The sequence below is a fragment of the Polypterus senegalus genome, chromosome 10 (genome assembly GCF_016835505.1).
Source record: "Polypterus senegalus isolate Bchr_013 chromosome 10, ASM1683550v1, whole genome shotgun sequence".
NCBI classification, from domain to species: domain Eukaryota; kingdom Metazoa; phylum Chordata; class Cladistia; order Polypteriformes; family Polypteridae; genus Polypterus; species Polypterus senegalus.
This window is the reverse complement of record NC_053163.1, coordinates 34,699,180-34,724,348: the sequence shown is the minus strand read 5'-3', so window position 1 is coordinate 34,724,348 and position 25,169 is coordinate 34,699,180. Positions and strand designations below refer to the sequence as shown.

The window sequence follows — 25,169 nt, the reverse complement described above, 5'->3', positions numbered from 1 at the left end:
GACACAGTCTAACCGTAAGATAAAGGACTATTACTGCACTTAAGACCAATCCATTTTTACTGTAAATTCTGGCCGAGTCCACATAAATAAGTAACAGTAAGAATTTACTAAAGCTTCCTGAATGTCCAAATGTTATAGCACAAGTGTTAAATACCCAAGAAAGGGGCATGACAAGCTTGATCTGAAAAACCTTGGTAGAAAAGTCACCCTAAAAAGCTGTTGTCAACAAAAAGTATCCTTAACTATCTAATTGTTTACTGTTTCATATGGCATTATATTAAGATGAATAAATGTTTGTACCTCTAGTAAACACTTATTCTTGAGGAACTGTGGTGTCTGATAGATCTATTATTATACATCTGCAATTCATATACTTCTCCCTTATGTTCTAAATATCAGGAATGTTTCAGCAAGCATCGGGCATATTTTTGGATTTTCCAGCATCAGATATGTGCCCATTCAACCCCTATTCCATTTTATAAGAGAAGGGATATTACAAAATAAAGAAAACTAACAAAGCCTACCAAAACTAAACAAATACTTCAAATGTGTCAATAAGGCTGTGTTTACAGTTGATTTGAAAAGCTGTAGCTTTTACAACTTTGCTTTTTCTTTTTGTAGCATACATCTGGAAAGTTTAAAGAGGCCAAAAATATATTTAAAAAGTTGGATGTCAATTTGTATGTTAACTAACATATGTCAGCATTTAGCTACTATGATGTCAGTTTCAGGGAAGCAGGTTTCTTGTATAATGCATGTCTTTTGCCTCTAGCATTTGGGTACCAGAATAATTCTGGCCAGATTGACACTATTGTAATAATGTCCATGCACTTCACTGTGCAACACAAAATGAATCAAAAATATTAGTAAGAATGCATGAAGTGTGTGGTATATTTTGGCCAAAGAGAGACATTTTCGACTCTCTCTGATATCTGATCTATTCATGGTGCACCCGATTACTATAATATTGCCATAACTGCATTTGGACTTATTTTCCATTTATGTGAGAATGGTTTTCCTTTGTAGTGAACTCAATATTGCATTCTGAATTTTATTGGCTTGGTATGCAGCAAGTGCAAAGAGTTTTATGCTCTTTAAATCCAATATATAAAGCGAAATGTGTTTGACTGGTATTTAGATCAACACTGCTGAACCTAGCTTTGCCGGATTTCGCACAAATTTATTTGTATAAAGGAAGAGCATTGGCTATATTGCATCCCAATTATTTAAAAACTAGTGTTTTACCTTTCCTAGTTTCAGCATTGGCTTATGCATTCCTTTTACATATGAAACTGTAGTTTTTAAGAGACGTTTCCTGGATATTTAAATCAATTTTCTTTCTGGAGGAGGTTTACATCCAATCACAATTTTGAATATACAGTGGTGTGAAAAACTATTTGCCCCCTTCCTGATTTCTTATTCTTTTGCATGTTTGTCACACAAAATGTTTCTGATCATCAAACACATTTAACCATTAGTCAAATATAACACAAGTAAACACAAAATGCAGTTTTTAAATGATGTTTTTTATTATTTAGGGAGAAAAAAAATCCAAACCGACATGGCCTTGTGTGAAAAAGTAATTGCCCCCTTGTTAAAAAATCACCTAACTGTGGTGTATCACACCTGAGTTCAATTTCCGTAGCCACCCCCAGGCCTGATTACTGCCACACCTGTTTCAGTCAAGAAATCACTTCAATAGGAGCCGCCTGACACAGAGAAGTAGACCAAAAGCACCTCAAAAGCTAGACATCATGCCAAGATCCAAAGAAATTCAAGAACAAATGAGAACAGAAGTCATTGAGATCTATCAGTCTGGTAAAGGTTATAAAGCCATTTCTAAAGCTTTGGGACTCCAGCGAACCACAGTGAGAGCCATTATCCACAAATGGCAAAAACATGGAACAGTGGTGAACCTTCCCAGGAGTGGCCGGCCGACCAAAATTACCCCAAGAGCGCAGAGACGACTCATCCGAGAGGTCACAAAAGACCCCAGGACAACGTCTAAAGAACTGCAGGCCTCACTTGCCTCAATTAAGGTCAGTGTTCACGACTCCACCATAAGAAAGAGACTGGGCAAAAACGGCCTGCATGGCAGATTTCCAAGGCAAACCACTGTTAAGCAAAAGAACATTAGGGCTCGTCTCAATTTTGCTAAGAAACATCTCAGTGATTGCCAAGACTTTTGGGAAAATACCTTGTGGACTGATGAGACAAAAGTTGAACTTTTTGGAAGGCAAATGTCCCGTTACATCTGGCGTTAAAGGAACACAGCATTTCAGAAAAAGAACATCATACCAACAGTAAAATATGGTGGTGGTAGTGTGATGGTCTGGGGTTGTTTTGCTGCTTCAGGACCTGGAAGGCTTGCTGTGATAGATGGAACCATGAATTCTACTGTCTACCAAAAAATCCTGAAGGAGAATGTCCGCCATCTGTTCGTCAACTCAAGCTGAAGCGATCTTGGGTGCTGCAACAGGACAATGACCCAAAACACACCAGCAAATCCACCTCTGAATGGCTGAAGAAAAACAAAATGAAGACTTTGGAGTGGCCTAGTCAAAGTCCTGACCTGAATCCAATTGAGATGCTATGGTATGACCTTAAAAAGGCGGTTCATGCTAGAAAACCCTCAAATAAAGCTGAATTACAACAATTCTGCAAAGATGAGTGGGCCAAAATTCCTCCAGAGCTGTAAGAGACTCATTGCAAGTTATCGCAAACGCTTGATTGCAGTTATTGCTGCTAAGGGTGGCCCAACCAGTTATTAGGTTCAGGGGCAATTACTTTTTCACACAGGGCCATGTAGGTTTGGATTTTTTCTCCCTAAATAATAAAACCATCATTTAAAAACTGCATTTTGTGTTTACTTGTGTTATATTTGACTAATGGTTAAATGTGTTTGATGATCAGAAACATTTTGTGTGACAAACATGCAAAAGAATAAGAAATCAGGAAGGGGACAAATAGTTTTTCACACCACTGTATCTCAACCTCATGTGAAGGCATTACTTTTTTGCATCAATACATGCTATTCATTATGTCTATAGACACTGATGCAAATGTCACTTCTGCAGTCATACATTTTCTACCAGTAGTACAGAATGTTGCCTAGGCATAAATGAACAGTCAGTCAGTGTCCAACCTGCTATATCCTAACTACGGGGTCATGGGGGTCTGCTGGAGCCAATCCCAGCCAACACAGGGCGCAAGGCAGGAACCAATCCTGGGCAGGGCGCCAGCCCACCGCAGGATGCACACACAACCACACACTAGGGACACAGTGTGCCTGCAAATTTTTTTCTGAATGCTGCCTTGCCTTTTATTCTGTCACTTTTTAGAACTGCTTTCAGTGAATACTTTGACTTTTTTACTCAGAGAACCAAAACCACAAGTGACTAATTGTCAGATTAAAAAAAAAACAAAAAAAAAAACACACACAATGCACCCTCCCAAGCCTTGTTATTAGAAAAAGAAAAACTACAGGAATGTTCTAGAGATTGGAGTGTCAGCCATCAAGACCATTTCTAGAATCCATTATAGGTAATGCTGATCCCAAGTTAAAATCAGGTGATAACTTGATAATATTCAGTAATTTGTGAACATTAGCAAAGGTAGCCAATGAAATAAGAGAGGTATTTATTGCCCAAATCTTTACTTGCAATATGGCTTCCTTGATCTTCAGTGGAATTACCCTATTACTAATATACATCATATGTTTTACTGTACTTGCAACCGAGTCTGAATAGTTGTGTTAGCATTAAGGACTGCTTTAAGTGCAAGTGTGATAACTAACCAAGGATCAAAAAACATTAGAAAAAAAGAAGGCACCTCCCCATACTTGCAGAGTAACAGGGATACTGCACTGTACAAACAAGTGAAATGTAACAAGTAAAGTAAGTATTTTGGTACTTGGGAATTACCTGAGAAGAAACAAATCAAAACAAATCCTGGGCATCAGTGGACACCAAAGAAGTTCAGTTAATCCTAAGAAAACTATTTTGATCAACTATATAACATACAGGTCTTAGACTTAACTGGTATGGATTAAAAAAAATCCTCACATGTACTTTTGATGACATCAGTTGAATGAACACTTTGCCAAACACAAATGATTGCGCTACTATACAGACATTTTTTTAGTCTTAAAAGGAAGGGAAGCTTCAAGATGTTGATTATTTGATAATATTTTTTGTGAAAAAGGCTGTATTGTACATTGTGAACACTTCACACTTGAACAAAGTGCTTACAGTTATTGAGTCCCCAACAGACAAATAATTATAAGGAGAAAATAGAAAAATATAAATTTAAGAAACGTGTGGCAGGGGTATGGGCAATTGCAAAAGTTGCTCTTGTGATTTGAAATTACCATGAACTTATTATTAATTTTCTAAGAAACAGATTTTATGGTTTATGGAATGTAACCTGGCTAAGATGGGCACTGTTAAAGGGTAGGATTAAAAAAAACTGTACAAAAGCATGATCAATCTAATAAATCAGCTGGTTCATCAGAAAGTCAGATGAAAAGGAATGGTTGAGTGACTTGTGTGTATAATCCAAGGAAAAACCAGTTTGGTTAAGAACAAAAAGCAACCAGTCCTGTCATCTTTCAAGTTTATATTTGTAATGCAGAATTTTCCCCCTACTTAAATACCACAAAACTTAAAGGACACTGAAAAAGGCAGCTAAAATTCTACATCTTTTAGCACTTGCTATAGTACTAGGCAAAAGCATGGACACTCCAGATTAAATGCATGTTTTTTATAATCTTAAAAACTTGTTGATGTTAAGTGTTATTTCTGCTGTGGACGGTATGTTTGTTAGAGTCTCCAGTTTCAAGAATCACAAATTAACAGCAACTCCGATTACAGTCCAAATAAATACTTCAGAGTTTAAGCAACATGCGCATCTAAACATCAATTGTTCAGAGGAGACTACGTGAGGAGGAGGCCTTCATAAAAATGCTGCCAAGAAACCAATACTGAATTAGACAAACAACAGATGTATTTCAGCCAAGAAACACAGGGAGTGAACATCAAACCAAAGAAAAATTGGGATACAGACCAAAAGGACAAATCTGAGATTTTTGATTCAAATTGCTGAAAAGATAAAGGAATATCATCTTTAGGTGTTAATCTCACTGTAAATCATAGGGTAGGAGGAGTGTTGGTTTACATGCCTGTTGATACTGTCAGTGATTTTAATTACTAGATACAATTAAGTTGTACTGTACATACTTTTCTTTAAGAAATGGATTCTTGCAAAGCTGCATGACCAGTTAATTGAACTCATATTCAATGTTTCAGAGTAAAGTCTACAAATGTTGAGAACTGACACAGAAATTAGACAAATATTTTTATTAATGCTTTTGAAAGCTTGATATTTACCGATGTCCACTTGTATATGATTAGTCATTCTAAAATAGTAATGAAAAAAACCATCCTGAATAGAATCTCAAAAGTCTACAACTATAAGTCTTCTAAATTAAAACAATTTTTCCTCAGAGATGTGCCAGGGCTAAGCAATGAAGCACTGTGTGCTAAATGCAAAAGCTGTTTACCCATGCAAAACATTTACAAAGCAATTCATAAAGCTGTGTTATATGAATTTTATAAAACAAAATGCCACCATAAGCACCAGGGAGTATTTCAGTATTGTTTATAAAACTCTTAAACAGGCAGTGCTTCAATGAAGTAACTAAGTGCTGAGAAGTAACTTCTTCAAAAAGTATTTTCTCTTTCATCTTCTAGCTGTTGCAGCTTAGGTTTGTTCATGTCTAGGAAATATTTCAAGAGGAGGGCTAGAATTTTATCCTTACTATATAACCATTTCCAACAGCTGGATTAATTAGAACTTTATTTTACCATTGTTTCATACATGAAATATGCAAATCACTAGTTATGAGGTTTTTCAGTAATTGTCATCTTAAAGCATTGATGGGAACAAACTGATTTAACCAACTAGGGTCTAATAATGTACTCAGGCTTTTTTAAATATTTTGAAAATTACTTTTTTTTATTGGTCTATTGACAATGGTTTTGCAACATACATTTTCTGAATTTTGTTTAGATAAAAATTAAAAGAATGTGAAAAAATTACTCTTTGTGGTAGTTTACACTGTGTCTTCAGGTGGTTGGGGAATCTGAAAGTTTATTCATGCAACAATTTGCCAGGGTGTTGCAAATTACTTTTTCCCTAATAAAGGTACACTTCTGTTAGAAATTGCTTTGCCTCCCTCTCATGAAAATGTCTGGAAGTTGATGAACAAAGACAATAAGAATAACTGTTAGCTAAGCTTTCAAAGAAATTTAGATAGTAGATTACCATAAGGGAAGAACTGGAGAGTTTAACACAGTGCCAGATTTCAACAATGCTTAGGTTACTGTTTATCAGTACAACACAGCTGTAAGATACCTGAAAGCATACGTAAGGATGATATTTTCATTGAAGGTGTCAGGTAATTTTTTTTTTGTTTTGCAAAAGTCATGCAACTCTACTCATCAGAATAGAGTCCCTTGAGCAGTAGTTTACTCTGACCCACAGACAGTTATTTAATTTTATGATGGGTGATATTGTATGGAAGAAAAAAAAATACTTATGGTCAGTAGAGGTGCTTCAAATTATTATTAGTTGGTATAGCACAAGCACAAACATCTTCCATTAAACCTAACCTTTCTCTGACAAAAACTTAAAACACTTTAAAAGCTGACTTTCTCATGGTATACTGTGGCATGCACATTTTGGGCCCCCTTGCTTAAAATACTTGTTACTGTGAAGAGTTAAGTAAGCAAGAGATGAACTGATCACCAAAAGGCATAAAGTTAAAGATGACATTTCTTTTCACCATTTTATGCAAGATTAGGGTATTGTTTCTGCTTTGTAAAATTGTACAGTGAAATAATGAAAGGAGCAACAAGCAAAAGTTTGAGCATCCCAAGATGTTTGAGGGCTCTGATAACTTTTCCCAAAGTCTCAGACCTTTATTAGCTCTTTAGGGCTTTGGCTTGTTCACAGTCTCCATTAGGAAACCACAGGTGATGCAAATAGCTGTATAAAATTCTCAGACTCCTCAAACTTTTTCCCCCAGCAATCAGCAGCCATGGGCTCCTCTAAGCAGCTGCCTCACACTCTAAAAAATAAATAATAATAATAATAATAATTGGTGAGCACAAAGCAGCGGAAGGCTACAAGATAGAAAAGTGTTTTCAGGTGGCCGTTTCCCCAGTTCGTAATGTTACTAAGAAATGGCAATTAACTGGAACAGTGAAGGTCAAGTTGAAGTCTGGAAGACCAAGAAAACTTTCCGAAAGAAGTGCTCTTTGGATTGCTAGAATGGCAAATAAAACTCCCTTTTTGACTGCAAAAGACCTTCATGAAGATTTAGCAGACGCTGGAGAGGTGGTCCACTGTTCTACACTGCAGCAACACCTAAAAAAAATATGACCTTCATGGTAGCGTCAGCAGAAGAAAACCATTTTTACATCTAAGCCACAAAATTCAGCATCTGAAGTTTGCAAATTAACATCTAAACAAGCCTGATGCATTCTAGAAAAGAGTCCTGTGGACTGATGAAGTCCAAATAGAACTTTTTAGCCACAATGTGCAAAGGCATGTTTGGGGGAAAAAGGGTGCCTAATTCCAGGAAAAGAACACCTCTCCAACTATTAAGCATGGGGTGAACCAATCATGCTTTGGGCTTGTGCTGCAGCCAGTGGCACAGGGAACAATATGTCACTGGTAGAGAGAAGAATGGATTTACATAAATACCAGCACATTTTCGAAGCAAACATCAGACCATCTGTAAAAAAAAACAAAAAAAACAAAAGGTGAAGTTATAAAGACGATGGGTCCCACAAAAAGATAATGATCTGAAACACACATCAAAATCTACAATGGAACAACTCAAGAGGTGCAAGCTGACGGTTTTGCCATGACCCTCACAGTCCTCCAACCTAAACATCATTGAAAATCTGTGGATAGATCACAAGAGAGCAGTGCATACAAGATGCCAAGGAATCTTTCAGAATTAGAAACCTTTGACCAAGGACAAATGAGCAAAAACATCCCAAAATAGAACTGAAAGACACTTAGCTGGCTAGAAAAAGCGATTATAAGCTATGATACTTGCCAAAGAGGGTGTTACTAACTAATGAGCATGTCGGATGCCCAAACTTTTGCTTCAGACTCTTTTCATATTTTTGGTAGTTTGTATCTGTGAATGATGGAAATAAAAATGTAATCTTGTTTAAAATATTAAAGACTAGGGGGCTTTGTCCTCTGCTCGCTTCATTCTCCAACCCCCCTCGCCTGCACTACGCGCCAGCAACTTCGTGTCTCTGTTACTGACATATGTGGATTTTACTTTCACCAAACAACAAAACTTTGAATTCTCGTGGATAGGCTCCCTGATGGCCACATGAATCAGATGATCTACAAGTCTCCGACTTAAACGTTTAAAGCCAAACAATATCTACATACTTCTGTCATATCACCCATGTCCATGTATTTGATTTCTTTTTGCTTTTACCTTTTCATCAATATCACACTGAATTTTGATTCCGTGTTTGGAATTACATTGTGACAACATCTACAAGAAATGTGTCTGACAAAAGCATTCATACAAATGAGAAATGAGTGAACCATGTGTGTGGTTATGTGGGCAGGACTTTTCCAAATCCCTTTGCATAAAGTCTTCTCTCGTGGGGCTTGAAATTTTCTCTCGTAGGATTACACTTTCACCAAACAACAAATCTTTTAATTCTTGCAGATACACCTCTTCATTGGAAACACTACTTTTTTTCCCTATTGGCAACATGAATTAGATGATCTTCAAATCTCCGACTTAAAGTCTGAACAATATATTCAATCTCTTTTCGCTGTTCCGTTATTTCACCAAGTAATAATTTCCATTTGTTTGTGCGAACGCGATCTTTACTATCCTTTGAGACTTTCGAATTTTCGTATTTCCATTATCTCTAACCTGCTCTACATGTGTACCGCGCCAACGTTTTTGAATTCTTTACGATTTTCTACTTTGTCATCTACTCTTTGTCTTTTATTTCCTGTCCCAGGCGTGATTAAATCTCCTGGCACCAAGTCTCATGGGATGTGAAAGAGTGTCTCAGAGAAAATGTCTTGTCTCATTCTAAGATTTTCTTTTATAATAGAGAAAAAAGTGTCATCTTTAAGTTCACGCCTTTTGGTGATCATTTCATCTTCTGCTCACTTAACTATTCACAGTAACAGACATTTTAAGCAAGAACGCCCAAACATTTGCATGACACTATCACTCAAGATCATGTTTTATTGACTAGAACTTGTTTCCAATCCCCTAAAATATCATTCTGCTTTATCATGGCCCACTTGCTAAGAGATTATGGTGGATTGACAAACTCAGAAAACACTTTGATGACTATTTCTCTAAAAATAAATTCCAGAGTGTCTGAACCTCTCTTGAAAATGTTCCTGTGTAAAGCCTGCTTGTCAAACTCTGGTCACTTCAAGGCACCTTACTCGTCTCCTGTCCACTTTTATACTCCCAGTGTTTGAAGAGGACTCTCAGCGTGCCACCAACACCTTTAACTCCTCCTCATGCATCATATACTCTCAACTACCTCTTTCAATTGCATCACAAAAGCCAAACTGACTAAATCACATCAAATTCCAACTAACCAACCAGGTTAGCATTTTATAATATAGATACATTTCTTTTCTGCTAAATATACAGAAATGCAGATGGTTTCAAATATAGCAGGTAACTTTAAAATACCTTGTATTTTGAAATATGATGATAATGGTGACCAAAACTAATTAGAGCCATGACGCTCTTTTTTTCTTTTCTTTTTAACAATCAGAAAGTGATCAAGGAAACATGAGTTAAATCTATTTTCAAGTGTGAAACGGACCACAGACTCTTTCTAGCTGTATTATATTTGTTATATTTTAGGATAAAATCCAAAACATGAAAATAAGTTCTCACCATTATTCCTTTTCTTTAATATCACAGTGCAACACATCTAGTTCTGCTGAGCTAAACACTCTTTAAGGTCAACGTAATCAGTGCTCTGTCTGTTCTGTTAAAGGCAATAAAAGAAAGGTAATCTGAGGAACAGCTGTACTTTCTTTGTGAATCATAAATTCTACTGAACCCTACGTAACAAATCTTTCAAAAGAAAAGAAAAAAAAAAAAAAGGTATTTACATAAAAATGTTTGCTGTTCACATTAAAAATCTTATAACAGATCAGCAAATCCCATTCTGTACATAGCAAACACAATTTTGTTTTCTAATATAGTGGGCATTGATACAAAAACGTACATGAAACAACACCAAAATGTACCCAAAACAAAAGGAAAACCAAGAAATGAAATAAGACTACTGAAGCCCATGATGTTTATTAAAAGTAAAAGGGACATGTTTGGTTTGAAAAGCCTGATATGAAAGCAAAAAAAAAAAACATTTTCATTCAATCCAAGGGGATACTTTATTGTATGCAGTTGTACATTTAAAAAAAAAAAAAAAAAGCCACCTTAGGAAAGTCCCTCATTCTGCCACAGCAAATTTTGTAAATGTGGTCAAAAACAAAAAAAAAAAAAAAAAACAGCCACCAGCATCTGGTCATGACAAAAACATTTAATGTCAAAAGATGAAAATATGCACAAAATGGCAATTTACTATTTATCCTGCTCTATGCGAACTTTGAGACAGTATTTTGATGTGCAAGATTTTGATAAAATTAAAACAATTTATTTTATCAAATGTACTTCAGCAGCATCCTCACTTGAGGATGATATACTGTTTGTGGCAAGGAAATTACAGACGTGTGAACACCACCGAGGTTAGATCCATGCAGCCACAACAACGTAGTACTTCGTTCTGCTTGAGGTAAAGCAGAAAATTTAAATTTAATACCATCCTGTCTCCTTAATGTTTAGTGAAGTTTCATTTCACACATGCTGGAACGGTCACCATCTTGGGATTGAGGTTGGAAATCAACCAACAAGATGATCAATTTAGAAAATGGATGGCTAGTAATGGTAGGATAGCAGGAATCATGGAGTAGAGGGGGTCCTTTCATCGGATTGGCTGGCCCAGTGCTGGTTCAGCTTTGGAATGGTCAAACGGGGGAGGCAGCTTGATGGCCAAGGTCTCCAGGACTATAAACAAATCCAAATCATATTATGTAATATGATCTACTGTTAAATTATGCTCCGTATTTGTAAAATTTGTATTTTTATACTATATTGAGGATTTGTTCTGTTCTGTGTATTATATTGTATCGAACCCTTTCTTTTTGACACCCACTGCACGCCCAACCTACCTGGAAAGGGGTCTCTCTTTGAACTGCCTTTCCCAAGGTTTCTTCCATTTTTTCCCTACAAGGGTTTTTTGGGAGTTTTTCCTGGTCTTCTTAGAGAGTCAAGGCTGGGGGGCTGTATAAAGAGGCAGGGCCTGTTAAAGCCCATTGTGGCACTTTTTGTGTGATTTTGGGCTATACAAAAATAAAAATTGTATTGTATAGTTATTAAAATGTTCTGTTATGCTGCTAATTCTAAGGTTTAGTAGAATGATTATAGCTTTTGTCACATTTGTATTTTTTCAAATATTTATTTAATGGGAAAGTGATTAAGGACTACAAACCAAGTTTAAAAGCTGGTAACTTCTGTACATGTCACAAGTTATGGAATCAATTTAATGATCTAAGAATTAGCCTTCTTTGCTTTTACAAAATTCTACAACATTACCACCACTGCAATTTAGTCTTGATTTGTACTTGTAAAATATTTTAAATAAAGGAGTTTGTGTTCCCTTTATAATTTCAAACGGTAACATTTGGGTAAAAATTGATAGATGGGCCTTATTTATGAACAGCTTGAGCATTTATGAATTTAACATTTAGTTTGTTTTTTTTAATAAAAAGACTTGTGCTGGTAAAAATGTATATATGTGTAAATACTTGTATGTATGCATACACCGTAGGTAGTACCAAAAACATCCAAATAATTAAATACTCCTTTAGAGTTAGACCACTTTGCAAACTAGAAAAAAATATTACAGACCAATAGTGATAAATTGCCAGATGATGCTGTCATTTCTTGTTCATTATAACAATATGCCCATTCCAAATGATTTCTCTCCATCCAAATTACTAAGACTATTTTGACCTTTGCTTGGTTATCTGTGGTACTCCTTTCTCAGCTTTGTTAAATATGTACCATCCAGAAGGTCTCTTGCAGTTCCTTTAACTTGGTATAATATTGTTAAAATATTAAAGCATTCTTAAAAAACAAATAAACAGTTAACATTTAAAGGTAGAAATATTACTTACATAAAACATTGACTTTCAATTGCCCCTCCCACAACAACATAAAAAGAAATACAGGAAGGAGGTGTCAGAATGCATGAGTATGAACTTCCTTAAATGGGCAATTCAAATCTACAGCTGTGATATGCACTTTATTCATGCCTTTCACTGAGCCACTAGCACCCAGTAAGAAAGTCTTTAAACTGAAATAAAGCAGGAAATAAAAAAATAAATAAAAGTCACCTTAAAAAGGTTACTGGTATTCAAAAGACACTTTCAATGTATTTAAATTTGTATAGATCTTACATTTTTCAAAGACAAATGTTAAATAAAAAAAAAAAAAAATAGTAAGAAATTTTTATTGAGCATATACTTTGATGACAAATGTGAAAAGAAAAATATTCTGTAGCTGCCAAAAATGCTTTGTAATCATTCATATACCCTCCCACCTATCACCACACGTAAGTGCTGTGGCTGTTTTGATATTTCCTTTGGCTTTAATGAAGGAAAAGTGTTAAGCCATCCTGAATGGTAAGCTAACAAAAAAATAACAAAAGTAAAATTAATCTTTTTACAGTAAAAAAGTAAAGAGTATTCAATATAAAAAGTAAAACAAACTGCAAAGTACATACAGATTAGTAGAAACCACTTAAGCCAATCAGAGCTTTAAGTAGCTCCTCCCACAGCAAGATAAAACCAGAAAGGTAGGAGGTGCCATACTTCATAAATAAGACCTTCCTTAAATGATGCTTGAATGTGTATCATGTGTGCATCTTCCACTGAGCCACCACAACAACTAAAACCGTCTTCATATTACATCAAGTAAAAATGTCTGTCTGCAAAAGTCATCATGCTTTATTAAGGATATCGTTAAAAACAAGTATGCGTGTTCAAATCTGAAGATATTCTATTATTTAAACGCAAGTTAGCTACCTTAGAAAAATGTGATCCCTGCTAATGACCAAACAGTGAAGCATGTTCCTTTAAAAGAACTGTGAGAAGCCAAGATATTTTATACCTGCTTTGAGATTGCTCATATCCACCCACTAACAACCACACTACTTCCGGGACCTGTTTAACATTTCAACAAGGGCAGTGTCAAAACGCAAAGTCACCAACAGGAGGGCGCTATTGTATTTCTGAATTTGAAAAACTGATGGTCAGCCACAAAGCAAATCAGAAGGCAAGTTGACCTAACTTAAAATTATGCTTTTAGAAATAAAAACAAAGGCAGCATCTATTTACAAAAATAATAAAATGATAAAAAGGTAGAAGAAGGTGGCGGAAACTGTTTAGAAACTTTACCCATATGCGCACACACACAAATTATTCAGCACATTACCCTTATATAGGACCACAACTTGAAACTTACCTCCAATCGCTGCAGGCTTGCTTTTTAAAGGATTTAATGCAGAGAAAGCATAGAGAAATTTCAGGCCTCTTTCTAAGCAGCCAGTTCTTTACTGAGCAGAGCAGGAATGCAGAAGGCCACTGTTTTCATAAGCACCTCCCCTTTTCACAACTGAAATGCTCCCTCCCTCTCCTTTGCAATCTGCCCACGCCTTCCACTTTGCGGCTGTGCACACGGTACTGCAACCACACAAACAATCGTGACATTTCAATGGTGTGTACATGTGCACAATATCACAAGACAGACTGTTTTAAGTGACAAATGTATCAGTTTAAAGAATCTCACTACAAATCATACTTGTAGGTGACTAAAGTGAGCTCTGGCCAAGATTTAAAAATAGCATGTTTCACAGAACTGAAACTTCAAACAGGAATCTGCTTAAACAAAATTACACCAATTTCATACACAGAAAGGTTATGATTATAGCAGTCTAGAGTGTGAACTTCTTTTTAGCCTTAACACAAAAGGAAGACAAAGAAGACAAAGAGAACTCTTTTCTTTTCAAACATTTATATGTATAAACAACATGCTATTTTCAGATATGTATGAATGACTATCTACAAAAATGACAAATAATCCTAGGGAAGTGCATAGATCAGGGGAAAAACTTAATTTAGCCATACATATAAACAAGTAGCAACTAGTCTGGATCGTCTGATCCTCTAGTAATCTGTGCCATAACTTCACGGCTGCCTTGGCTCAGAAACTGCAGTCAGGATGTGTAGCTATGGCTACTGTATGGGGGGATGGTGCTCCTGAAAGGGGGGGAGGGTGGAAACTGGCAAACTCACGTGGGCATGTGATATAATGAGATCTTTGTTTCACTGAGATAAACCCCAGTGCCAGTGAAGGCCCTACCTCTCCATAACGACTTGCTCTGGCTGGGCTTGTTCGGGTCGTGTTTCTATTTTGACCTGGTTTAACAGCTAGAGAGTGCAGCAATACTGGCTTTTAAGAAAACTAGTCAGACTAAGGCTGAAAAGAGAAACACAGAGAATAGCTTGAGCCTTGAGGCATTACTGACTATGCTGCTTGCTGCAGCTTGGCCCAGACTTACTATTAAGAGACCACTGTTTTGTTTTGGTTTTGATACTTTACTTTGATGTATTATAATGAATTTAACACTATACACTGTTAAGAACACTGTTAAAATTAAGTGTAACTGCTCATAATACTTAAATATGCCTAAGGCATATCACTATCTAAATACATTTGAAAGGCCTTTATTTCAGTTTGTCTAATTATTAATATTATTGTTTTAAGAACAATATGGCACTTTGTTAGAAATAACTGCCTCACTTAACTTTGTGAACTCAAATTAAACCACTGAGAGGTGAAAGTGGTAGTTTAGGTGCTTAATGCATAGTTTTTTATAGCAATAGAGGAAAAAAAAAGTAAATATTTTTAATGGGTACATGATGACGAATAAAGTGTAGCACTGCTTATAAAAAATACGTTGCAAAGCTAAAACTACAATTCTATCTTTTTATTTGAATATTACTGACTTGCTTTAAACATTAAACTGACATTTCTCCTGTTAAAAATGTCAAAGGTTTCTTTATTTTATAATATTTCTCAAACAAATGCAACCAAAAAGAACACAAAGAGCAAAACAAAATACAACATAAACCCAGATCTATCAAAAATAAAATCACAGATCAAATCACATGTAACTTCAATGTGAGTAACTGAAAATGTGAAGCACCTAAAACCTCTTTCAGCCATTTTGAAACTAGCTATAAAGCTTTACTCAGGATTATAACACAAGTGTTCTTCAAAATGGCCACAGCACCATGGTAACAAGATCCCATGCTGATTCACACAATCCTGCCAAGTGCTTATTTTACTATCAGAAAAATCCAACTATACGGTAGCAGACCTTGCACAATGTTTTACTCCTACTAAACATTAAACTTCCATTTTATTTCTATATACGTAAAGACTGCAAGACCCTCACTCAGCCACTCAATCCTGGTGCCAAAAATAAAATCCATATCCTTCCATGAACATCCTTCCCCTAATGAAAAGAAACTAAAAATATGGTCAAAGACAGAAAACTGCTATATTTACTACAGTGAAATAAATGTGCACTGAAATGCTGATTACACCCTTTGAAACAAAACCCTGTGGGCCTCACAGCAGTCCTCTGGGTGAAAGCCAGCTTTGAATACCGAGAACCTAATAAAATACTCAGAAATGTTAGTACTGTATGTATTAAGGTTGTTTTTAAGCAATACCAATTTTTTTCTCTCTCATTTAAAAGGGATATTATCAAACAAAGTGTACGTGAACAATTTAAGCCCTTGCTTTCGTAAACAGCAACTACTGTTTTTCTTAATGCCACACAAGTCGTGCTTACAGAAAACTCTGCCAACAAAATTATTTTAAATAAGATGACTTTAAAATCTGTTTTAAAACTTTCCTATACCAAATTTATCATGCAAATACAGAATTATTGTAAAACTTAGTTTTATTTTTGTAATTGTTAGAAAAATATAGGTCAGTCAATATGAATACACGACCAAAATTAAATACGCATTTCTGCAGCCTCTGGATGAGATCATTATATATAGATTTAAGAGGATAGCTTGAAAACTGGTTGTATTAGAAATACCTTTAAAAACAGCTGCTTTTTAATTAAAATAATGATCACAACAGTACAGTAAATGTATTCTTATAATATACTTAAACAATCATACACACACACACACACAAATAAGTACATATACACAATTGCATGTAAACTATGAAGCTGCCAGTTTAATCCCCTCTTCCAAATCCTTGGAAGACCATGAGTGCATCAAAAGTTGAAAAGTTTAACTCTTACCCTAAATATTTGACGTGTCATTGTGGATAAAATGGGTAAACTCATTTTTTTCGTTCACTATTCAACTTTAAAATTCTTGAGTTTTCTATTGGCAGAAAAGAAATGTATATATATATATATATATATATATATATATATATATATATATATATATATATATATATATATATATATATATATATATATATATATATACACACACATAACAATTACAGTTAAAATGACCCTGCATATGAGCAGCAAAAATTTAAAATAGGCAACATAACGTTTACACATATTTGAGATCAACAATAGTTTAACTCTTAAAGGTTCTTGTGATCTAGACAACGTGTTATTGATAAAACAATCATACCTATGTTAATTTCATAATAAGGACATTTTTAAAGTTCATTATTAAAGTTTTTAAAAATATAAGTAAAATTACAGGTACAAAAGGGAAAAATGAAGGTACATCAAAAGAGAGAGAAAAAAAAAATAATACGAATAAGCAAAAATATATAAGTCATTAACTACTGCAAGTTTCAAACAATGTATTTTTGTTAATCTGGTTTTAGCATCAGGTCGATCAAAAGATCTGTTGTGAAACATCATATTGCTTGAATAATACGCTCATTCACCAGGCATTGTTGTTTGGAGATGGTAGTTTTGATTTATGGGAAAACATTTTAAAACTAGAAGCAGCCTACCGGTAATTAAATATAACAATTTTTATTAAATGCGATTGCAGATTTTTCTCCATACAGGGTTCAGGTTGCAGCATTCAATACTATAAGTCATAATAATACATAATACGGGCATGTAAAGATTCATAGTTTCAGCAAAAGTATGGATGCATCTCATGCTGCAGTGCTTTCGTCTTTTCCAAAAATGTGTCTTGACAACAAGGGAAAAACCTTGTTGTCATGGATTCACATCAATCTGTCTCTCTGCTTATGCACTGCAGTGGCATGCAATTATGAAAAAAAGAAGTCTGTGAGGAATACACATTAATCATAAACAGGAAATGCCTTTTTATGAATCATTTAAAAGGGTTCAGTAAAACTAAACCTCAATTACAGATGAGAAAGCAGAGGACAAACCTTTGTACAATAGATGTTAACACTCTGAAATGCTAGACATGATCAAAGACAATTTTGGGGGCTTAATCGTGTTTTAGGAATATTAGGATTTCATTAAATCACCAGGTATAGAAAAATCAGTCACTCCTCATTGTACAACCAGAAAACTGTTCTATGAATTCAGATTTATTTTTAAATGTTAACACATAAACATACCCCTGTTGCATGCATATATTCCAAATGCAGAAGGCAAGATAGGTCATCGGAGAATTCTCTAATAAAGCCCATAGAAAAATTGTTATAGCTGGAAAAATGATACAACGAACCACATGAATCAGTACCCTCTAGACAATCCAGACAGAAGCCCTTAATGAAAGATACAATGTCTTAGTAAAAAAGACCACATTTGTCACTGAAAACCTCAATTTAAGAACAGTCTACAGATGGCACATAGTTCAAACTACATTTAGCTAGGCATTAAGTAAGCATGGATAAACAAATGCTATTCTTGAACAAAATATACCTTTAACATTTTAAATAGTTATATCAGTCAAAAGAAACATGTAACAATCATTTGCAATGTCACAAAACAAACATATTGCTAAAAAAGGAAAAACAACAACAAAAAAATCAACTATGACTTATGGATTATAAGCTTTACCTTTAAAAATAATGGCTCTTCAAAAGTAACACAATATCTGTTTTATGTTATACTATGGTGCATATGTGGTTGGTTCAAGTTACAAGCTTGCCAGTTTCTTCCTGAAACCAAAGGCCCAAGAAAAAAATAATCCAAAAAGGTTGTGGAACCTAGATAGTTTTATAAATTATACTGAAATCATTGTTAACAATTAAAACTGCAGTGTTTTAATGATTAGATTCCATTCTCAATTGAGCACAATGTACATGTTCAAACGTGACAAATACATGTAGCAGTCCAGTTTATTTAAGTAAAACACTTTCACACTGTTTTTCTCTCTTGGCATGTATTTTCTGAGCTGCACTGCAACTGGATTTACCAATGAAAATGTACTGGCCATGTTATCTGAACAAAAAGAATTTACACATTCTTCTACATTTTAGTTCTTCAATGCAGTTATGCTATAAATGTTATGTTTCTGATAGACTGAAAAGAGAAAGTGGCACACTTAAAAGTAGCCTGCATTATTTCACTATGGTAAAAGATGGTAGTGTCCTTCAACTTTATGACAATGTCGAGATAAATTACAAAATAATCTAACAAGACAGCATTCATTAGCAATTACAAATAACACTTTTAAATGGGTCTGGATTCTAAACAGGACAATTTTCTAATTCCAAAGAATTGCTTGTATTGTATTGACTTGTTAAAAGTGAGCTCATGAAAGGTACCTTCCAAAAATACAAAAAATAAACAAACAAAATTCAGAACAAAATGCTCCTGCAAGTATTAATATTAACACTTTACTTTTTTTTATTTTCTAATCATTGCAAATTACATGATAACACAAATATTTAGCATTACAATTAACTATAGAGGCAAATGTTACTTAAAGTGGAACATTCCATTAGTAATAGCTCTATAAAATTATGGGTATTTAAATGAAAGCCAGCTACAACACAATAACTATCACAAGAGCCATGATCATCAGATGTGAAGCTTGAAGAATAATGAGCAATAATGGATTGAATTTGCATAAGGCTTGGTTCAATAACAACAATAACATTTATTTATAAAGCACATTTTCATACAAACAATGTTGTTCAAAGTGCTTTACAAGATGAAATAAAAAGGAATATTTAAAGCATAAACAAACAAGATTAGGCAATAATAATATACAGTATGTAACAAAGAGTAAGATAAAGTCAGATGACCTATTGGAGGGTGTGGCTAGGGGAAACAAAAAACAAACACTCCAGTTAGGCCAAGGACAACATAGTGTGATTCAGCAGAAACTAGGACGTTTTATAAGATATTGTATTTAAATAAAAAGAATCTGTAAAGAAAAATGTGGGGAAGAGGAGAGAATCTGGCTACATAGTTTGTTCGATTAATCTCATATACATGGAGGAAACCTAATTGTGGTATCTTTAGGACCATGTTTACAAATTTATTGCGACAAACTTAATTGTGCGCTTATTAAAAACAGAAAGGAAAATTCTACCCAATCTAAGCAGACTGAATTTTATAATGAATTAATTTTGTGGCAAAGCAATGGTGCTACTCTATTTTAACTACTCTAAACTATTGTTAAGTCTGACTCTGTATTAAAGGCCTACCATTTTTATTGAACATTTTTTGTACTCAAGTGAATAAATGTTTCTTAAGCATACAGCCATTTTATTGATTGCCTACTAAAAAAATCAAGGCTGTGTGATGTGAACTTAAGAAAAAAGGGAAGAAAAAAACACTAATGATGTCTAAGAGTAAAGTAATGTACTTTGAAAAACAAAAGTGGGAATACATTTATCTAAACTGACTATGATATTAATTCAGATGGAAGGCTAAAGATAAAGAGAGCCAAGTAGTTCTTGTAATAGTAATGCAGCATGAAAATCTAGCAGAACTGCACATAAGCAGATGCCGCAAATGCTGTACAAAAGGCAGTATACTAAGCAAAAGATAATAAATACTGATATGGACACACTTGTCAGCAAAGTGTTTACAAAACTCAGAAATCTGATCCTGAAGGATATCTTTGTCCTTTATACAGTAACTATACTGGGGTTTAATACTACCTACTACATTCATGTCCTTTATACAGTAACTATACTGGGGTTTAATACTACCTACTACATTCATCCTCCACCTCCTCCTACTACTACTACTGCATTAGAGAGCAACAACACTTAAAATAAAAAAACAAACAATAGTTACTGAGTATCATGCAAGTAAATGAAATGACCGAGATAACCGATTAATTTCTCAATAATCTTTCCATTTCCACTACTTTTAAAGTAAATTTTATTGCTCTTATCCTATAATCATAATTCCTACGGTGTCATCCTGACTGGACTTACTAATTTTTAAGAAACATTAGTAGTGAATTGCAAAGCATCATCCTACTGTACTTTCTTTATACCTGTATTATCCAGAAAGATATGTATTAGAAAGTAAGAGGAATCAAAACAACTCACATTCTGTACATTTTTGATATCTTAGTGAGGTGCATTATGTCATTGCAAAATTTATCATATATGAAAATACTAGCTGTGTTAAATTTTACAATGGGCTTCACTTATAGTGCTGTCAGTTAATTGGATGAATCAGAAATACTATTTAACTAAATCATTTCTGTATACAGTATTGGTAGGGTTTTTATCAAAGGCTAATATTACGTTCTGTAAGTGTGGTGTTATGTTTAAGGCCTTGCATCTCGGACTTCAAACCCTGAAGTTGTGGGAAATTCTGGGTTCAAATCATAAATCTTACACTGTGTGAGCATGAGCAAATCACTTCACCTGCTTTAACTGCAACTGGAAAAACAAGAGATGAAACAACTGTATCTGAAATGAGGTAACAGGAGCAGTTTTACTGTTAAGCTTCATGCATTAAATCAATCCCTGCTTTTCCTAATGACTTAAATTGTGTTTTGCAATGACCAACAACAAAAGCAAACAAAAAACTGCATTCTTTTGAATGGAGACAGGTAATCAAGAGAAATAATGTTAAATTTGTGTATATATCATCATTATTAGATGCTTATGATTTTTATTTGTTTACAATGTTTACTCATGTACAGTATTTCCTTTCAGTTATGTGTATTTCTGATTTAAGTCCACATATGTGAATGTATATGCAAAGCAGTGTTTTAAGTGGATATATATAAGAACTGGTACCCTATGTGTTACACTGATGTATTAATTTGAAGAGCAAGAAACATTATTTTCCCATTACATATTCAAGTGCCACTATCTAAGATCAACACTTATCCCTTGGACAAACCAAGGGTGGGGTTCTCCCTTAATATTTTAAGTGGAGTGATTGAAGAGCAGGGGTGGGACAGAGGTCAGTTTTTACTCCTGCAACAGAGGGCTGGAGGTTGATGCAGCAGAACAGGTAACCAAGATGAGACAGTACGCATTAATGAGTGACAGTTGTCAACAGCAAAAAAAACTTGTTAACTATTGACCCATATATCTTTGAGTTTCATTGACCTTTCTCTTTCCAATTCACAGCATGTTCATGTCTCTTTTTTCCTGCCCAGGACACGGCCTAGGGTCAGTTGTCAATCAAATGGTTAGTGGTGCTATTTGCATGACCACCTTCGAGGGGGTTACCTCAAAGAATTGATATAGCAAAATGTTCTTTCTTAGCAGAGACCTACTGACCAAAATGAGCTATCTTGCCAGATCAACAGGAAATAGTATTTTTGTTCATAAGTGCATGATATATATATATATATATATATATATATATATATAGAGAGAGAGAGATATAGATATAGATATATATATATAGATATAGATAGATAGAGATATATATATATATAGATATAGATATAGAGATAGATATATAGATATATATAGATATAGATATAGATATAGATATAGATATATATAGATATATATAGATATATATAGATATATTTTAAATACATTCACCTAAAGGATTATTAGGAATACCATACTAATACAGTGTTTGACCCCCTTTCGCCTTCAGAACTGCCTTAATTCTACGTGGCATTGATTCAACAAGGTGCTGAAAGCATTCTTTAGAAATGTTGGCCCATATTGATAGGATAGCATCTTGCAGTTGATGGAAATTTGTGGGAGGCACATCCAGGGCACGAAGCTCCCGTTCCACCACATCCCAAAGATGCTCTATTGGGTTGAGATCTGGTGACTGTGGGGGCCATTTTAGTACAGTGAACTCATTGTCATGTTCAAGAAACCAATTTGAAATGATTCAAGCTTTGTGACATGGTGTATTATCCTGCTGGAAGTAGCCATCAGAGGATGGGTACATGGTGGTCATGAAGGGATGGACATGGTCAGAAACAATGCTCAGGTAGCCCGTGGCATTTAAACGATGCCCAATTGGCACTAAGGGGCCTAAAGTGTGCCAAGAAAACATCCCCACACCATTACACCACCACCACCAGCCTGCACAGTGGTAACAAGGCATGATGGATCCATGTTCTTATTCTGTTTACGCCAAATTCTGACTCTACCATTTGAATGTCTCAACAGAAATCGAGACTCATCAGACCAGGCAACATTTTTCCAGTCTTCAACTGTCCAATATTGGTGAGCTCGTGCAAATTGTAGCCTCTTTTTCCTATTTGTAGTGGAGATGAGTGGTACCCGGTGGGGTCTTCTGCTGTTGTAGCCCATCCGCCTCAAGGTTGTGCGTGTTGTGGCTTCACAAATGCTTTGCTGCATACCTCGGTTGTAACGAGTGGTTATTTCAGTCAAAGTTGCTCTTCTATCAGCTTATATCAGTCGGCCCATTCTCCTCTAACCTCTAGCATCAACAAGGCATTTTCGCCCACAGGACTGCCGCATACTGGATGTTTTTCCCTTTTCACACCATTCTTTGTAAACCCTAGAAATGGTTGTGCATGAAAATCCCAGCAACTGAGCAGATTGTGAAATACTCAGACCGGCCAGTCTGGCACCAACAACCATGCCACGCTCAAAATTGCTTAAATCACTTCTCTTTCCCATTCTAACATTCAGTTTGGAGTTCAGGAGATTGTCTTGACCAGGACCACATCCCTAAATGCATTGAAGCAACTGCCATGTGATTGGTTGATTAGATAATTGCATTAATGAGAAATTGAACAGGTGCTCCTAATAATCCTTTAGGTGAGTGTATTTTGGTCTGATCTGACCATTAAACCTTATCCAAAATCTTGACTGGGTCTTTCTTGTGCTTTGTAGAAAATGCTGTACGTGCTTTAATGTGGATGTTAAGGAATGGCGCCTTTCTTGCTATCCTCCCGTAGAGGCCTTTTTATATGGAGAGCTCTTGAAATTGTGGACACATGAACCTTTATTCCAGTTTCAGCCAAAGAGCACGGCAGACTTCGGAGAGTGACAGTTGGACTTTTAGTAAACTTTCTCACCAGTTGACACCTTGCGCCGATATTTAGTTTTGAGGAACGGCCTGTTGTAGGGTCTAGGTGCTGTGACGAACATTTCACTTTCTGATGATGGATTCAACAGTTCTTAAAAACAGGACATTCAAACACTTCAATATTTTTTGTAGCTATATCCTGCATGGTGCATTTCTGAAATACTCAAAATGCTCCTTTGTCTTCATATTTGTGGTGATTGTCCACCAAAGACAATGGCCCTTGCAAAAGGAGCCTTTAATATCTAGAAACATATAAGACTCACGAGTTGTACCTAATTGTGTATAATTAGAGTCGAATTACTGTTGTGTTTGTGATTAATTTAATATTTGTGTAAAGCTGGAGCTTCCAAAGCACAGAGGTTTAAATACTTGCATAAACACTAACTTTTGTGTTTTTCTTCTTCAGTTAAATATCTGCAGAAAATGGTCTATTTTGACTTTGATAACATACTTTTACAGAATAAGAGTTCACATTAAGAATACTGAATGGATAAGTGTACAAATCTTTTGCCATGCAGAACAATATGAAGACTTTCAAGAGGATTTAATACTTTTGAACACCACTGTTTCTATGCATGTACGCGTGCATATATTTGTAATTTCAGAGTTTGTTGGCACACAAAATTGTTCAAGAAAAATCCATAATAACCCTATGAATTCATTATTTCAGTGAAACCAATAACAAACATTTTCCCCCTGAATTTCTTTCCCTCAGGTTTACAAATGTGAATACTCTGATAAGTTGTATTGTAGTAGCAGACCCTATGGTCTAATTGCTAAGGCACTACACATTAAACCACAAGTTTTCTGGCTCAATCCCCACTTCTACCTCATCATCTGACATGAAGCAATTGAATTATTCTGCCGGTGTTTCCAATAGAGAAAAACTGTTTAATTGTACTATATAACATGGCCTTGTAAACTGTGAAGAAATAAACTATCAGTCAAATACTGCACTATAATGGTAACTTCAAACCATAATCTTGTCATCATAATTGAGAAGCTAAGTTCTAACTACAATATTCACCAAAGAAATCCAAATAATCAGTTAACAGTATGTGATCCCTCTGGCTCAAAACTTTGTAAAACTCTTTCTTCGAGAAGTTAGTCTAACAAGTTTAGATGTTATGTCCATAGTTATGTATGTTTTTTAGTTCTGAACAAGGGACTTCCCTGAGCTTCTAGTGATATCTGATGCTTATGTTTTTTACCCTCATTTTCCTTGTCTACAAGATTTCTGACTTGGTGATGTAATACTGCATCTGAGCAATAATGGAGTTTGTACTTACAAGAGAGTGCAAATGTTTTTTGATCTGAACATTTCTGTTTAAATCTGTGTTATTTATAAGTTTTTGAAATTATGGTGCACAGAACTTTGTGGATCACAAAGAAAATTCCTAATATAATCTTTTTCAGTTTTAAAATACTATTATGTAAAGAATCCCCTGAGGTTGAATTATATAACACTTTAGACAAGAATCCAATGAAAACGTATTAGTATATTAAACT

At 35.0% G+C, this 25,169-nt stretch overlaps 1 protein-coding gene across 7 annotated transcripts in view; it reads right to left on the bottom strand.

Moving 5' to 3' along the window:
- LOC120537069 (activating transcription factor 7 interacting protein) overlaps positions 1–25,169 on the bottom strand; it is a 178,107-nt gene that overhangs the window by 53,453 nt on the left and 99,485 nt on the right. The window contains exon 1 of one of the 7 annotated variants that reach the window (XM_039765690.1): positions 13,676–13,777. The exons of 5 other annotated variants lie outside the window; for them this stretch is intronic. The gene's annotated coding sequence lies outside the window, so the exon portion shown is untranslated. Of the gene's footprint in view, positions 1–13,675; positions 13,778–25,169 lie in introns of those variants that run through there. One more of the 7 variants, XM_039765693.1, reaches the window with a different exon arrangement.